The sequence below is a fragment of the Leiobunum rupestre genome, chromosome 6 (genome assembly GCF_980474605.1).
Source record: "Leiobunum rupestre chromosome 6, qqLeiRupe1.1.hap1, whole genome shotgun sequence".
In the NCBI taxonomy this organism is placed as follows: domain Eukaryota; kingdom Metazoa; phylum Arthropoda; class Arachnida; order Opiliones; family Sclerosomatidae; genus Leiobunum; species Leiobunum rupestre.
In genome coordinates this window covers 21,965,670-21,983,719 of record NC_143389.1, presented here as the reverse complement: position 1 = coordinate 21,983,719, position 18,050 = coordinate 21,965,670, and the positions used below count along the sequence as shown (strand labels likewise).

The 18,050-nt window shown below is 34.8% G+C and overlaps 1 protein-coding gene across 1 annotated transcript in view; it reads right to left on the bottom strand.

The window, feature by feature from the left end:
• The window catches only part of LOC149940308 (cell adhesion molecule Dscam1-like), a 153,547-nt gene extending 135,700 nt beyond the window's left edge, over positions 1 to 17,847 (bottom strand). Inside the window, exon 1 of the mRNA XM_090177193.1 lies at positions 17,521 to 17,847. The gene's annotated coding sequence lies outside the window, so the exon portion shown is untranslated. The remainder of the gene's footprint in view (positions 1 to 17,520) is intronic.
• Between the last annotated feature and the right edge of the window lie 203 nt (positions 17,848 to 18,050).

Below are 18,050 nucleotides of genomic sequence, written 5' to 3'. Positions count from 1 at the left end.
GTTTGAAGCTTTGAAAGGTCCAACTTTTTTATTCTGTTATTGAAGGTTTTTAATAACCGTCACTTCTTTATGTAACAGACCTCTTAATTTTTGTACCTGTCGTTTCAATTTTAATTGATTTGAACTGAAATAATCCCTTGTTATTTACGCGAATCACTTTAGAGTATAAAATTTCTCATTAACTGGTTTTCCTGCTTCAAAATGTAATATTGAAATTTAAACTTTCACACAGTTTTAGCAATCAAATGATTTTTCTGCGTTTTTCGTTGAAATGTTTGACGGAAACACGTTCTTTTTGTTTTAACTCATATTGTGGTATTTACCTTAGAATGTAACCCTAGTTTCAGAGTAGTAATCTCCATTTTATTTGAGTCCAAACATAATATTTAAGTGTGGGAGCATTTTTTATATCCGGGTTGGGGCAAATATTTTTTATCAAACAAAATTAGTGCACCTTAAAGCACATAAGCAAATTTTTTATCTAAAAGGAAGAATTATCAGGAAATAAGGAAACGTAGTTAATTGTACATGACTTGCATGAGCCAAAAGATTATTTCCAATTTTATCTCGCCAGTTTGAATCGTACAACAATCCTAGTTTATACACAATGTTAAGTTAAAAGGAACCACCCATGGACTGCATTGCAAAGGATGATAAAACTAGCGAATAGGTAGATTAGTCCATTATGGAAAGGGATAAAAAAGCTAAACCCTAAACAAATTTGAAGAAATTTAAAAACTTACCAATAGATCGTACCGTTAGGTTGTCGAGCAAACAAAAAGATGCGAAACTCGGACCAAATAGATCTACGAGTGAAAAACTAAATTAAATGAAATAAAATCGCGAAAAATTCCAACGGTAGACCGGTTTCTTCTAATTTCGGACTAATCTACTTATTTGCTAATTTTTTCATCCTAGAATATACACCACAATTACGGAAGTCGAATTTACTTTATCGTAGCAAGGTTTTTCAAAAAAGAGTCACATGAAAATCAAATCAATAGCGCCCTACCTTCTGAGAATCAATGGTAAATAATTTAAAAGAAAGCTAGAGTGTTCCTTCTCGGGGTATAAACTCTGCACTTTGCCAAAACCTTTGATTCCCATTCATCCTACGGGTCTTTTTTTCCGGGTCGTCAATAATCGTAAATTTTTGCTCATGCCGGCCAAAGAAGACACCGAAATCGTTGGTCTGCAATCTAACTTAAAAAATTTTCTTTATTATTCTCCAGTCTGCAATAACGATATCCAAATTTTTATTTTCATGTAATGACATTTTTAAGGTTAAGGATTTGACTTTCATTAACTTAAAAGGGCTGCTTAATTTCCTTAACTTCATCTGACTGTGGTCGCCGTCCGTATTACTGGGCATTGATCTTAACTTGTGATTTTGGAAAACGCTTTTCATGTTCTAAGCGTTAATCTACAGGCGTCAGCTACAGTGCTTTTTCTATTTCGAGCTTTAAGAGACGAAGAATTTTAAATTTGTTGATGTGATTAAGAAACGTTCCTTTAATTATCGGCAACTTTCTTGATTGTGTAATTTTTTTTTCACCACGCCAAAAACGCATAAAAATTACTAAGAGCTATGTACGATAGCATTGCCCAATGCTGACATGATTTTCAGGGTTGTTCACAATGCATTTTGAAAATGCAAAGTACGAAATACCATTTTGCATTTTCAGATTAAACAAATATTTTGAATTTTACATTTTCAGTTTCTAGGAATCTATTTTGAATTTTACGTTTTGCATTTTGTGGGTTTGATACGTAGAAAAACATTTTCAAAATGCATTTACTCTGGTACCATCATCGCAGCACTTGCATAGAAAGTTCGACTGCTATTTTTTCCCAAGTAATCTTAGATGGCGATACTCAGTTAGTCACGAACATTCGTACAGTGCCACCTATTTATTTCCCACGCTGCGAGGATGGTTTTGAAATCTCTATGGAATTATTATGAATAACTAATTAATTATTAATAATAACCAATTACCTGTGCATTTGTAAAAACATTTTGCATTTTGAGTTTTGGAGAAAGTATTTTACATTTTACAATTGGCATTTTGAGTTATAAGAAAGTTTTTTCCTTGCATGTTGAGTTATAAGAAAGTGTTTTTCTTGCATGTTGAGTTATGGAGAATGTATTTTGCATTTGACATTTTGCATTTTGAGTTATGGAGAATGTATTTTGTATTTTACATTTTGCATTTTGAGTTGTGGAGAAAGTATTTTGCATTTTACCTGATGGTTTTATACTTCTTAAAATGGAAACGCCTTTAACAATCTGTCTGTACATCGCGCCATCTTGAAAATGCAAAAGAGGGATATTTTTCCCCGCTCGGGCTGAATTTCAATTAGGCTAATACCCACGGAACCACCTTAGGCCTAAGTCATCAAGCGACTTTTGAAGCCATTAATTCAGGTGGCCGGGTTACAATGCGTAGGAGGGTGGTGGCAAGCCCTGAATGCCACGCGTACGAGCCTTCATAATTATATAAATAATAATATTTTCAAAAATAATCAATATAAATTAAAATTTAAAAACTCCATTTACCATATATAAATGTAGACAATAGAGGGCACCAGTCATAACCCTCAGATTGAAAAGTACTGCTACATGTTGCCGACATGTAAAAATTTCTTTGTTCTTCGTTACTTCTAAGCGTTTTTAGTTTACAAAAAATCAAAGAAGGAAATTGCATGGTGTGCATGGCTGAACGGGCTCGTCTCACACTAAGAGCCCGAGCTCACTTTGAGACTTAGCCCAGGCTTTATTATAAGAATGGTACGAGCCCGAGAACGTTAAGGTCATTTAGTTTGAGCCCAAGATGAAACCTTTATAATAAAGCGTATTTCTTGTGCTCGAGATGAGACCACTTAAACACAGTATATTGCTGTGAGCCTAAGCTGAGTCCAATATAATATAGTGTATTACTACGAGTCCGAGCTGAGACCATATTTTTGTAACGAGCCCGATATGAGACCTTTTAATTTTTAAGAGATGGTTGTGTGTCTCTTTTTGCACGATTATGTTTCACTGGGCCACTGGGGAGCGCTGCGGCGCAGAGCAAGACCTGCCGTAACCGTAACGCTTTCTTTATCACCAACACGACCAACTTTGATTACGTGCTGTTTTCGCTATAGCTAAAGCGCGAACAGCGCGTCATCACAGTTGGCCGTGTCGCCCTTGAAGAGAGCTCTGACCTATACTGGGTTAATACGGAATTTACGTAATTTGCTATTTCGAAAAACGTGATATTAAACCCAGTCATTTTCTTATTGGTCGAAAGTAAACTACCTTCTAGAATTTTCGCAGATAGTTGTAGTGAAGAGAGTACCAGGCCTGGTCGCCCGACTATTCCGTTTGACTTATGATTTATATATAAAAAAAATGTAGGATTTAATTTTTTTTTAAAAGACTATAATGAGCATCGCGAGTTATGCAAATGCTTATGAGATTGAGAGGAGCCCTTGTTAGTAACAGAAATTAGTATGAGCCCGAGAAAAGCTCAAATGTTTAGGGAGAGGAATTGTGATTTCGAGAAGGATCTCTTGTAATTAGGAAAAAAACTTATGAGCCCGAGACGAGCTCTCGTGGTTTTTGGGAAATTATTGTGAGACTGAGCCCGAGACCAAGTCTTGGTGTGCAGCTATGATTGGCTGTAACTAGATGCAAGGATATTGCGCTGCCTTTTATCAAACAACCGTGAAATCAGTTCCGTCGATTGTTTTGCTTAGAGCAATTATCTTGTTATGCAAACGCAGTATTTTTAGGTATTTTTTACGAGATTCAAATGACGATGTCACAGAGTGAATTTACAACAAATATATAATTTGAGTTAAAAGATAAAAAGACATAAGGAAGGAATGGGGTAATATAGTTAGTGAACTGTAAAATCTCTGAGCTTTGGAATGGGCCCAGATGGGTGAATTGGTTCTTCCGCTGTTTTTAATCAGTTTTACTCATAAAAGCTCCACTCGAATAAATAAATGAATATTTTTTGTCCTTTTGAAAAAAAACCCCTTTTGTAACTGGGAGGAAACCCTTATCTGGATTCGCAGGTCTAAACGAAAACAAATACTATTTTAATATGAAGGGTGAATTGTCATCCTAGAGGCTCTCCACCCGACAATGGATTTTACTTCCTACAATTTGTTACTTTGTATTTTTGGTGATAGCGCTCAGATCAAATATTTGTTGGAAATTTAAAAGGTGCATTCTGAATCACACTAGGAGTTTGCCCCTTCCACATTTTAACTAAAGCAGATTTATTTCTATAACAATTATACCTATCCTCGGAAGAGTTGGTCCATGGAGGAATAACAGGAGGCCCGACTCAGCTATGTAAGTTGATTTTGAAAGGAGATGCTAGCGTCAACTGGCTGTCGTACTGTTCTAAATAGCTCGGCCAATTTAAACTTATCCTCCATGGTTTGCCTATGATAATATTTATTTTCAATGGCTCAACTGTAAAATTCCACCTCCTAAAAATATGACTTGGGTACGATTTCTGGCCACGAACGTTTTTTAAATTAATCAATTTATTTTAATTTAAAATATAAGTAATACAAATCTTACGGGATAAATTGACTTTTATAAACTTATTTACGTTAAAAAGTTTATTTTGATACTATCGGAAGTGACAAAAAGACGTATACCCCATTTGGGTGCTAAGACGTTTAACGTAACCCTCAGTGATCGGTCCGTCCCAAAAGTCATTAGAAGTTGGAGAGTAGACACAACAGGCAGACACACACCAACAAACAGACAAGGTGAATGTAAAACCACTCATAGGGAACTTAGTTCCCTCGGAGAGATTAAAGTAGCTAATACCTAGGGTCAACGACAAAATTTAAGGAATAGACGTTTCATTTTTTCAAAATATTACGCTTTTTATTTATAGTTTTAGTTGTAGCCTCACAGGTTTGTTTTAAGATATCAAAAATCAAATGTTTATCTAGGGAAGATTATACTAGGTGAAGATATGGTGATCACTATTTTGAAAGATAGCGGGAATATCGGCACCAATTTTGTAACGAACCTACAATTTCTCAAATATTTACAACGTTTCATTGCTTTATAAATTGGCATATACAGCAGCTTCGATAGATTTGTTGTAAAAGACGCAAATCGAGATCTTCTTATTTTCCTCAAACTCTGCCTTCCAAATTGAACCGCTATTACCTCTTTTCGGAGAGTTCATCTTTGTAATAACAGTCATAATCTTTCTTTTCCTTTAACGCACGATCTTCATGAACCAACCATTAGAGAGAATTACGGGGATATATACTTTTGGGAGCGTTGCATGTCACGGGCTCGTCCAGACTGCCTTCTAATGCCGCTCTTTTGAGATTCCCCCGTCTATTTTCAAGTTTATCGGTGTAAGAAAAACGGAGGTTTAAATGACGGCGTGTGCCATTTGGAAAAAGGTTTTCGTTGACACGCGACCATTTTCATCCAGATATATATATTTTGAAACTAGACTGCTCGAAAGTAGCCATAAAGGTAGAACGGCCGACTCCGCTCTAGCCGTAGAACATAAATATATCGCTCGCTACCTTTCCTTTTCCGAGTCGTTTCGTTTCCGAGAAATAAGCTTAAATCATCCTATAAAGTTTTATTCCCTTTTCCAAAAACCTTAAGCCGTTCTTTCCGACGTTTTCAAAATATGGAAAAATAGTAAAAAATAGAGCTCTAGAATACTCAAAAATATTTGAATACGGATGATTTTATGTAATTCAATGTAGTTAGTAAAAATTAATGATATTACAAAATTGGTCTATTGTTTCATAAATATACTTATATATTATTCCCATTTTATAACTGATAATTAAAAATGATCTAATGATCCATCAAAAATGTATTTTTAATATTATCATTTACGACTGTAAAATTCTTTTTATGTAAGACATTTTATATTAGATGTTATAATAATAAAAGTTGAAATACCACTACACGTTTAGTTTTTGCTTTACATTTTAGAAATAAAAAAATATAATTAATTTTTTATCTTGAATTGTTTCGTGATTCGTAAAAGCTAAAATTTGGTTTGGAAAATGAACAAAGCTAAACGGCCAATAAAGAAATTTTATATTAAATACCTTTCAAAGATCGTAACAAAATGAACAATTTGTGGTCTTCATCGCTCACAAATCAATTTTTGTAATTCGATCCTCGCGAAGAAGACGCATTTAAAAAATGTATTCAAATCGATGACTGTTTAATATCAAATAATCAGAAAGCCATTATAAGTTTCTAGTCATTTCTTCAACAGTATATAAACGAACGTAAGCGTGAAAAACACATTAATAAATAGACTTGAAGGATTATTTATAAAATAAGCTTTTTAATCATGTTTTGTGAAAATGATCTTCAACTGGTTCGAATAAATCTTAAAACTTACGGTGTGTCTAATTTCCCCCGTTTTTTGGAGGTAAAAAGCTCTCTTCCAAGTATTCACTGTTTACCACCCATTTATCGGTGGTAAATAGTGATTCGTTGGTACAGGCCTATTTTCCACCGGAATAAAAGGTAAATAGTGCTAATCGCGCGGGCAGTTCTATTTATCTCCTTTTTCGGTGCTAGCTGATTTCGGTGGCAAATAATCTCAATCGCGAGGCTGATGCTATTTACCATCGAAAAAAGAGGGTATCTATTGCCACAAAACGTTACTAGCACCGGAAAAAGGGGGTAAATACTGTCACCTAACAAGGAAGACGTTTTGTTGGTAAATGGTCCTGGCCGATCGTACGAGGCTATTTAACACCGAAAATCGGTGCTGTCGATTCCATGAAAAAAAGGCGCTATCAAAGCTGTTTTCTACATAAATTCTAAAGATTTGTTTTTTTTTTTAATTTAACAACCTAATTATCTGGCTTCTGAAGAATTTTTTTATTTTCCCAATACATTTTTTCATATTAGTCGATTATTTTAATTGTTTTCTGTCGGAAGTGTCATCTTTTTGAGAACCCATTGGGGACGTCTACATAGAACCAAATTATAACTGATTTTTTTATTTCATTCCTCTTCATTCCTTTGTTTTTCAGTAGTTCTTCTGCATATTAAAAATTTATTTCAAAATATCCACGATGAGGCGGTTGTTTAGGCTGAATTTTAAAGTTTATTTACAATTTATTTCAAAAACCTAAAGGTTGTTTTTACTTAATTAAATACTACACATTTAATAACACACAATTAATACAGTATTTGTTCAAAGAAAGGATTCTATAAGGTGTGAAAGTCTATCTTGGTTCTATGTAGACTTCCCCTAATGAGCTATCAATAAAATGACACTTCCGACCGAATTCAATTAAATACAATCGACTAATTATGAAACAGATATATCGGATTTTCTTTTAAATAATCATTTCACTCTTGATTAAGGTCCCCCTACTGAGCTAATTGCTCAAAAGCCAGATAATTAAGTTGTTTATTTAAAAAACATTTAGAATTTCTCTAACAAATAGCTGTGATTGCGCCATTTACACTATTTTTCAAGGAGTTGACAGCTCCAATTTTCGGTAGTAAATAGCCTCTTTCGCTCTGCAAATACCATTTACCATCATAATGGATAAAGCCTAGATATAAGATGCTAAATAGCCTTCCATGCAGTGGCGTAGCCACCAAAATTGGGCCCCAAATGAAAGATGGAAACATGGGCTCCCTTTATATCGTTTATGTTTGTAAAAGTATATATTTTTTGTATTTAGATATAATTCGGCAGATAACTTACCTTTGATTTAAATTTACTTTATAAATATAAAATTAACTTTCTTAATTCTAGATCACTAAAATTTTACAAAGATTGTGGTCGCGATTTAGAGCTTGCGAAGTCATCTTGTGCCAGTTGGTCAAAACGGTTTTTCGTAATTAGTTTTCGTTTATTTACAAATTGGCAAGTTATACCCCACTTGAATCCAATTGCGGCTGATTCCTCAATGATATTTTCCAATTCGTTTCTTAACTCGATAAAACGATTTTCTATTGCAGTATGCAACTTGACCAATGTCCATATTTTTTCTTTGCAAAACGGTTGATGTTGCATAAATGCTTGCAAAGACTTTTTATAAAATAACCGTGGTTAGGATAAATTCAAAATTTTCCATGTTGCGTTTAATTCGAGTAGCGTCAGTTCTTTCATCAGCTTTCGACTATTGAGTAATTATATTATTCAAGGCCTTAAACAAATCGGGAAATCTCACTTTAATGGCAAATAAGGAAGCCAGACGGCTAGACCATCGCGTTGGATTTATTATTTTTAATATAATATCGGACTCACCTGTCACTTGGAACAATAAGTCCCAACGATTGATACTATATAGCAAAAAAAATTATATATATACTTTGAATAATAGAAAAATAGTTTGATATATCTATAAATTTATTTACAGCGTCATTTATGACTCAATTCAGATTTTGCACCGCCCAATGTACATATAACGCATTTTGTGGTAATTGTTTTGAGGCGAGCTTAAGCTCCTGAATACTTTCCGCTCATTTTGTTCGCACCATCGTACCCCTGTCCTCGGCATTTAAAATATCTATGTCACATGACTTTAATAAGCTGGCAAATTATGAAAGCCACACCGGCCGCAGTTCAAGGGCTTACAAGTCAAATATGACTTAGCCCTACAACTCATGTAACCTTAAGAGATATATTTAATAAAATAATTGAATTAATTGAATTGAATCTTGTAAAAACCAGAAAATTTCTTTGACGTCGATTTTCTTAGGTTTACCGTCATATGGATCTTTATAAATATTAACGTGGCGAATAACTGAGCTTATTTGATCTATTTTCGAAATATCTTGTGTTGTATCAGCTACTATCGAAAGAAAATGGAGCCTCTATAATTTATTTACTTAATTGTTTTTTTATATGTTGACCCAAGCAATGTCTCATTATTGGATCAAACTCGGCTAAAAATTTTACATCCGACACAAAATTTCCAGCACATGTATCAGAATTCTCGCACTGTCCTCTTAAAGGTAGTAAATTTCCCGATAAATTTAGAATGATTTTAATTAGCCGCTCTAACACCTAACTCCAAAAATTACTTTCTTCTTCAATAGATTTTTCCAAAGTGCTATCAATTATCAAGTTATTTTTCCACATTTCTTTGGTGAAGGAGGCTTTAACATATCTACTACTGTTTGCATGTTCCTTAATTTTTCTAGATAAATTTTGCCAATCATTGATTCTTTTTGTATCAGCGAACAACCAGCAAGGATCGCAAAATACGCAGTCTAGTTTGTTAGAGTAACACAACCACTCTCTGGGATTCTTTTAATTTTTTAGATTTTCAATGTTAACATTTTCGATTCTGATTGCATTCGAAATTGGCGCGCAAGTTTCGCTCACAGCAGTACATAATGGATCAGTGGATAATTCATTTCATCTGAAGTTTTCAATGTTTTCTTCTATTATTTTGTTAGTGTCATGAGGTGTAGAGGCGGGTTCATTATTTTCATTTGAGGTTGCTTTAAAATAATTCATTAATTTCGGAGCCATTTGAAGAGCTCCGTCTGCAGCATGCTTTAGTTTTCATTTTAGGGATCCACTTATATGTTTTTCATTCATATTGATAGACACTGTATAACTTAATAATAAACTAAGTTAGTTTACAGTGCTAAATTTTAAAACAAAGCAATTCTTACAGCTTTTATATATTAATATACACTTATAACTGCAAACTACGACCACCTATGAGGCCTCAGACCGTCTAATATATGAGGGTCGGACGATGCCGCTTATTTAGTTACTGGTCTCTTAAATATACTGCATTTATTGTTGTATGTGACGGACGGACGACATTGCTTAATTAGTAACTGGTCTCTTAAATATACTGCATTTATTGTTGTATGTGACGGACGGACGACATTGCTTAATTAGTAACTGGTCTCTTAAATATACTGCATTTATTGTTGTATGTGACGGACGGACGACATTGCTTAATTAGTAACTGGTCTCTTAAATATACTGCATTTATTGTTGTATGTGACGGACGGACGACATTGCTTAATTAGTAACTGGTCTCTTAAATATACTGCATTTATTGTTGTATGTGACGGACGGACGACATTGCATAATTAGTAACTGGTCTCTTAAATATACTGCATTTATTGTTGTATGTGACGGACGGACGACATTGCTTAATTAGTAACTGGTCTCTTAAATATACTGCATTTATTGTTGTATGTGACGGACGGACGACATTGCTTAATTAGTAACTGGTCTATTAAATATACTGCATTTATTGTTGTATGTGACGGACGGACGACATTGCTTAATTAGTAACTGGTCTCTTAAATATACTGCATTTATTGTTGTATGTGACGGACGGACGACATTGCTTAATTAGTAACGGGTCTCTTAAATATACTGCATTTATTGTTGTATGTGACGGACGGACGACATTGCTTAATTAGTAACTGGTCTTATAAATATACCTAATTTTTGGCCATATGCGACGAACGGACGATGTCGTTTATTTAGTGAAGCTTACAATCAAAAGCAGAATACTTTTTAGGACAGATGTGTTCTATGAATAACAAACTTCGTTCGACCGTCGACAAGAGCGAAGGAACTGGTGGGACCCGGGGTTAAGGTCGGCCTCAATGTTGTGCGTGGGGTGCATTGACTGATTAACGGCACTGCTTTCTTGTTAGGCGACACTTTGTACTACCTTTTTTCGGTGCTAGCTAATTTTTGTGGCAAATAGCATCGACCGCGCAACTGAGACTATTTACCACCGAAAATTAGAGACTCCTCTTTCCGGTGGTAAATAGTCTCAATCGCACGGCCGATGCTTTTGTCCACTGAAATTGGCAAGTGCCGACCAAAGTTGGCAATTAGCTGCCCGCGCGATAAAGACTTAATACCCCCTTATTTCGATGGTTAATAGTCTTCTGTAGAGGATTCACTATTTGCCACCGAAAATCGGCAGTTAATAGATACTGGCTATTTAACACCCAAAAAAAGGGGGTAAATAGCAACGGCTGAAACTTAATATTTTAGTAAACACTGGAAAATAATATGATAAGAAACAAGGACAATAATCATTATCAACATTTGTGCTACCATGTTTTTTAAAAATGCTCGTGAACAAATAATCTTATATTACAACATGCATACGTTTCTTATTTACGAGTAAGTTACTAATATTAGTATTATTCTCAACTATTGAAAAACGTACAATCGGTGATGAACAATCATAGAGCCGTTTTAATCAAGTGTGATATGCTATCCATGATTTTGTAAATTAATAAATGTGGAATTTTAAGTGTAAAATTAATATACTTAATTCAAGTTTGTGAGTTAAAAGCTTCGTGCTTATTTACGATATTTAAAGGCTTTAAAAGTCGCTCGATGACTTAGGCCTATGGTGGTGCCTTGGGTATTAGCCTAGCTGATTATTATTATTAAACTGATTTTAGAATTTAATTTCGACACTGATTTTTCTTTATTTAAAAGAAATACTCCGAATACATCATTTCGTCTTAAAGGAATATTTGAAGCCGAGAATAGTATCATCACTATGGCGATCTTATCTAGGGCAACTTCGTTTATTCAGGTATTGATATTTTGTAAATTCAAATATTTATAGTTATTTTTAAATGTTTTACTACTGATTTTTGCAAAACCTTTGTAATATACAACATAACTTAACTTCTGCCAGTACTGCGGCTGTCCCATGGCAAAACCTTTTAACTAACACGATCGTAAATTTGAGATATTTGACTTTTTCAAAACCTAAGTTATAAGATTTTAACGTGGTTTTTAATGCGAAAATTATAAAATCCAAAACCATTTTTTAAGTCATAAATAGTTAAATATTTATGACTTTTACCTGAAACTTTTACAGTACTTTTGTACATGCCTTAGTAATGCTGATGCGTAAAAATCTAATTTTTCACACATTTGTTGGTTATAAGGTTTTGCCATGGGGCAGCCGACTGGTTATGGATAATTTGAAAACCTGAGAAGCCGGAATCAAATTTTGAGAAGTTACAGCAGAAGCCTATAATAAGAGAAGCCTCTAACTCCCTTATACCCTAACGTAAAACTTTTGAAACGTCTTGTTTTCGACACGGAGCATAGATGAAATTAACGCGATCTAGGACTAGCAAATCTTATGAGCGCTATATTCAGTCTTTGTAGCGAAAAATGAGTTTTCATTCCAAAACAACGATTGGCAAACCAGAAACGTAGGTATAGATCATCCTTGGTTTAAAACTTTAAACGCGAAAGGTGGGCAAGGTTTTTCAAAGCGTTTTGAGATATCGCCTTCAGAATCACGATTATTGTTCATTACGAAGATAACGATAATCCGCTAGGCTAATACCATATGTAACATAATTACTCATAAGTGGGTTGGCGGAGTGGTTAGCACTTTCGCCTCGCAGCAAGAGGAGCCGGGTTCGATCCCAGCTTGTGGCACTGGGTGAAAACTCGGAACTACTCCTTCTGCGTTGAGTTTGCAAGTTCTCTCCCCACTGGTTTAAGGGGTTTTCCCCCGAGATCTTCGGTTTCCCCTTCCATAAAAACTTGTTGAGGTTAACGGTAATAGTTAGTGTAGGGAGCTGTTGGCTCGAACGCGTGGCATGCAGGGCTTGCCACCACCCTCCTACGCATTGTAACCCGGCCACCTGAATTAATGGCTTCAAAAGTCGCTTGACAACTTAGGCCTAAGGTGGTGCCAAGGGTATTAGCCTAGCTGATTATTATTATTATTATTATTATTAAGTATGCCACTAGCTCTATTTCTTCACTAACGGTTTGTTTCACAGATATTGCGTCATCCGTACCCTACGTAATATTTGACGTAATTATTTGATGTCATATTTGACGTCATCGAATCTCAAATGCCGATAATGCCGTCGCCCCATTAGCTCTACGTCTGATAAATCGACGGCCATCAGTTTAGTAAACAAACCGGTTTGAACAACCAAGGCTTAGGAGCTAAAATGAACTTCAATATAGTGTTAAGTTCTGTTAATGTAAATAATTTGTAAATCAATGAAGTTCTTGGAGACTCACGTTCTAAAATAAATTTGCATTGTCAAATGAAAGAAGCAGGTTTATTGGAAAAAATAGTTGAAATTCAGGCTGAGCTTTTCCGGGGTATCTACAAGGTTGGAGTCTTTGCAGATTCTTTTCAGCCTAGGCCTAACTCTTCTAGGCTTGAAATGGGTTTTAAAAACGCTGGTGGAATATCCCACTTCGACGACATGTTCCATTTTTGGAAAGCGATTACTAATTGGTCATTTTCCCCAACCTATTATTTTTCTAAATTACTTATTATTTAACTTCATCCTTACAAACCGAGCGAGTTTATAAATTTCAATAAAGCTACATTGGGCTGACTAAAATTCCGACGCAAAAAATTCCTTCTCAATTTAGAGGTTTTCCATTGGCTTAAATAAATATGTTAGTAGCCAATAGTGTGACTCCCAAAATTACTCGGATGTATAAAAAGGTTAAAATCTAACGTAGTCCACCTTTTTACTGGTTCGTGGTGAAACAAACCGTTAGTGAAGATTTTTGAATGGAATAAAGGTACAGTGGCATACGTATGAGTAATTATGTTACATATGCTAATACCCAAGGCTCCACCTTAGGCCTAAGTCATCGAGCGACTTTTAAAGCCTTCAATTCAGGCCGGGTTAGTATGTATATTAATGAAAGCAAATAATAGTTTTAACATTTATAACCTTTATAATGTAGAAATTACCAAGTACAATCGAGGCGAGTCTCTCAAAATTTAAAATCCCCTGCAAAGTCCTATGGGAAATTTGGGAATTCTACGAGCTAAAATATAAATGTTTTCTCCGCTGATACTGGCGTATGAATAGAGGGGCTATCCAATCATTTCAATGTTAGAAATTTTGTACATCTGATTTAAGATTTCTAGTGATTTCAATATTTAATTGATTAAAGTTATTAAAGCTACTAAATTTACGTGATTTTAAGTGATTTCACTACTGATTTGTACACCTGAAGTCCCTTGATATAAATATATCGAGATGACTATATTTTCTGGCCACATATCGCCTTAACAAATCTGTATCCCTCCGAATACCTCTAGTTTCACGATTTTGGGCGAGTTGGAGGCTTCTCGTTACAACAAATAGGCATTGATATTTAAGATTTTGTTATCATACAACTTTACCGAAACATAATATGGAAGTTTAAATCAAGTAACATTACTGGAAAGAGTTCACTTTTATTTTAAGACGGTTAAGTTATGGCTTTCGTTTATTGTTCCTTTTAATTATGGACTGTTCTGTACCTTTTCGCGTATTTTCCATTCTTTCAACATATGTAGTTCTTATGAACTTTATTCTTCGTTATTGTATTATGCAATATTCGGCTCTCCGTTGTTATGCAACGAGTTTTAAAATTTATAATGATTAGGTTTAGCTTCTGTTATCGGTATGTTAGTTGCAAGCCAGATTTCTAGCACGGTATAAGGCGAAACCGGTATATCGTAGGATATTCTGGGGGTTTTATTTAATTTTTAATTCGATTGTTTGTCGAAGATATATTTGGTGCGAGTTTCGCGTCTTCATTTATTAATCGGATAAATAATGGTTCGATGAAATCATCAGCTATTTAATTTATTTAAATTTGTTTAAGGTTAAGCTTATTTAACTGTTTTCATTATTGATTTTTACCATTCAAAGCCGAAGACTGACATCTAGCGAAACTAATCTAGATTTAAGCTTCTTTCATCAGCCAGCTTCGCAGTATTATTATTATTGAAAGGGTTGGAAAGCCGCGCACTTCGACCCTAGGTCCATTGTGCAACCCCAAACCTATGGCATTAAGTAAAAAGTCATATTTCTGACACAAATCTAAGAATCCGTTTGGCGGGGATGTTGAAGAAGTCATACGTCTCCAACTGGTGCATACCGAGATGCTCAAACCTTTGAGCCGCATAGAAATCACAGCTGCTAAGAATGTGAGAGGCAGTTTCCCCTTCAGCTAAGCAAACTCAACAAAGTGGGTCATCATTTACTCCAATAAGATTTAAGTGTCTGTTAAGTTGGCAATGGCCTGTAAGTAGGCCAGTGACAAATCTTATATTAGTCTTAGAGATGTAGATGAAGAATATTCAGTAGAACTTCTATAGATAAGCAGTTGGGGCTGTACCCATAGCTCCAGTAATGCCAATACAGGCTAACCTTTGCAGGGTGCGCAGTTCAGACTGCACGGTTTTTAAAGTAAACCTTGGCCACCAGACCACAGCTGCAAAAGACAGAATGGGTCTGATGATCATAGTATACAGCTATTATACATCTCTAGGACAAAGGCCCCATGATTTACTGACTCTACTCCTTATTCTCCAAAATAACATTTTCCACATCTTGATAATATAATCAAGATGTGGTTTCCATGTTAATTTGCCGTCAAGTATGACACCGAGGCATTTCACCTTGGTGCTTTTCACGAGGTTAGTTCCAAATAAGGTAATATCGTTAAACGATCCCTGAATCCTTTTACGAGTAAAATGAACCAGGACCAGTTTCGCAGTAAATATTTAGAATTTTAATTTTGGCAGCACGACGAAAAGCGTTGCCTCAGGATGTAAAATTAATTAAACTATACAACTAGCATGACTTGATTAAATAAATCAAAATAAGACCGCGCATAATAATGAGAATTATTCAAGCTGAAAACACCATTTATTATATTATTTGGTAAGTCTAATGATAAACAAAGTTTTAATTAATGTGAAACAGGTTTGAATGCATACACGTAATGGATGTCCTACATGTAGCCTTGAGCTAATAACCGCAATTACTACTAACAACATTGATGAAAGACGCAATTCCAAGTACATGTAAGCTACAAGTTGTGTCAAAAGCAAATTATCATATGAAGGTTTGTTTAAAATAGCATCAAAATACTCCGTAATATTAAAACATCTTTAATAACGTAAAGCTTGTTTTCCACTAGCGCGCGTCATAATGTTATTTTCTTTACGCGCGTAAAAACGTTTGCACGTTTCAAAGCTGAGAAACGCGTCGTTGCGCGCGCCAGTGGAAAACAAGCATAAGAAAAGGAAAACATGTCAAGTTTTTCATAAAAGTTTAAATATTGGTTAGATTAAATAATTTACTAAATTTGGTAATTTATTAAATTTGTTAATATTAAAGAAATAATTTATAAATTTGGTAAATTTAAAGAAATAATTTGGTAAATTTAAAGAAATAATTTGGTAAAATTAAAGAAATAATTTGGTAAAATTAAATAATTTATAGATTAATTAAATAAATAATTCATTAATTTGGTTAAAATGAAATAAATCATTTATTAAATTATGTAAAAAGAAATAAATAATTAATTTTATTTGGTAAAATTAAAAAAATATTTTATTAAATTTGGTAAAATTAAAAAAATATTTTATTAAATTTGGTAAAATTAAATAAAGAATTTATTAAATGAGGTAAAAATAAATATAGATGGTGTTTCAAAAGCTTATGCACAAAATTTAAGGAGTTGTAGGGGTGAGTAGAGAAGTATGGCTGTTTTTTCCCATTTCCCTACGGTGAGTTAAAAGAGCACCAGAGAGCTTCAAAGTGTGGCCTACTAGCCCCTGTAAGTAGGCTGCAACGAGCGCAAAACCAACCAGCAGGAACTTCATATACTGTTTAAGTTACCTTTTTACGCTGGTTACCTCGATTTGTTTACAAAGTCCTTTTTACCTATCACACGAACCGAACCTTAATGTTCGCATTTCCCTGCTGCTTGGTTCGGCGCTTGTTGCAGCCTACTTTCAGGGGCTAGTAGGCGCTCTTTAATCTCATCGTTCGAAAATGGGGGAAAAAGTGATACTTCTTAATTCACCCCCTACAACCCCTTAATTTTTTTTGTATATCATGTTAAAACACCCTGTATAATTATATTTGGTAAAATGAAATAAATATATAATTATATTTAGTAAAATGTAATAAAATTTTTTATTTAGCAAGTTCTACAGTTACATTTTTTGCAGTATAAATATTGTTTCAATAATTTACTTTTTAAAGTTTTTTCTAAAGGTTTATTTCAACTATTAAATATATTTGTTTACAATTTATAAAATCACCATGGTTGGATAAAGTAGATTTACTCTTCCATAAAAAAAAGTATAATTCAAATCCAAAAAATGAGTGTATATGAACCGTATAAAAAGTGTACTTAATTTGTATCATTAATAAGCCTAGCAAAAAAAAACGAATGAATACAAAAAACAGTCGTTTCCTCAACAACGCGTGCCCCCGCGTAATTAGAAACTTCGTTCCGAACATTTCTGGCATTTCTTTTAAATTTTAGGCGTGGAATACAATTTTTTTAAGTAAAGGCGAAATATAACTGGTAACATATTTCTAACAAGTACACCCACGAGGTTTTGAACCTTATCTCAATTACGGTTTTTAAGGTTGGCTAATCCTGGCCGCGCGCTCCCGGCAATGCAAGCGGCGCCTCTAGTACCGAGTCTAAAAGAAAACACACAAGCATGCTGGCCTACCTCATAAAAAAGGCAATACGTCCACTCTGGTAAAAGTTACAATGATTACCGCCACGCTCGCCTTGTTTTTAGAAAAATCGCTCCATTAGGTCCGATGCTCGCGAACCGCTCGTAAACTCATTTCGCGGCGCCGTACAGTTCAGCCGCCCAGTGCAGAAATTGCGGGCGGAAAAAGAATATAATAAAAAATGGAAGTAAGAAATAAATGTTGTAAAAAGCGGGCTTGAGCCTGAGCTTCACTTCGCCGAGGTATAGACCGAGTGCGAGCGATGTGGTGCGCTGGTGGTTGGTCGAGCCGCGCTGGATGTTGTTTTGCCGCGTGCGCCACCGATGCTTCGGAGCAGAGGAGGAAGCTAAAATTAGTCTTTCCATTATCTACATTGCGTTTCGTGCCAAGTTTCCCGTGTCTTCTTTCTTTCTTTTTAGTTTTAAAATAGCCCCTCTGGGTAATTGGGAAGCTTATAACTTCCATAGCGCACGTCGCCGCCGTAGCATCAACAGCGTTTGCCTTCGACATTAGCATCGCTATG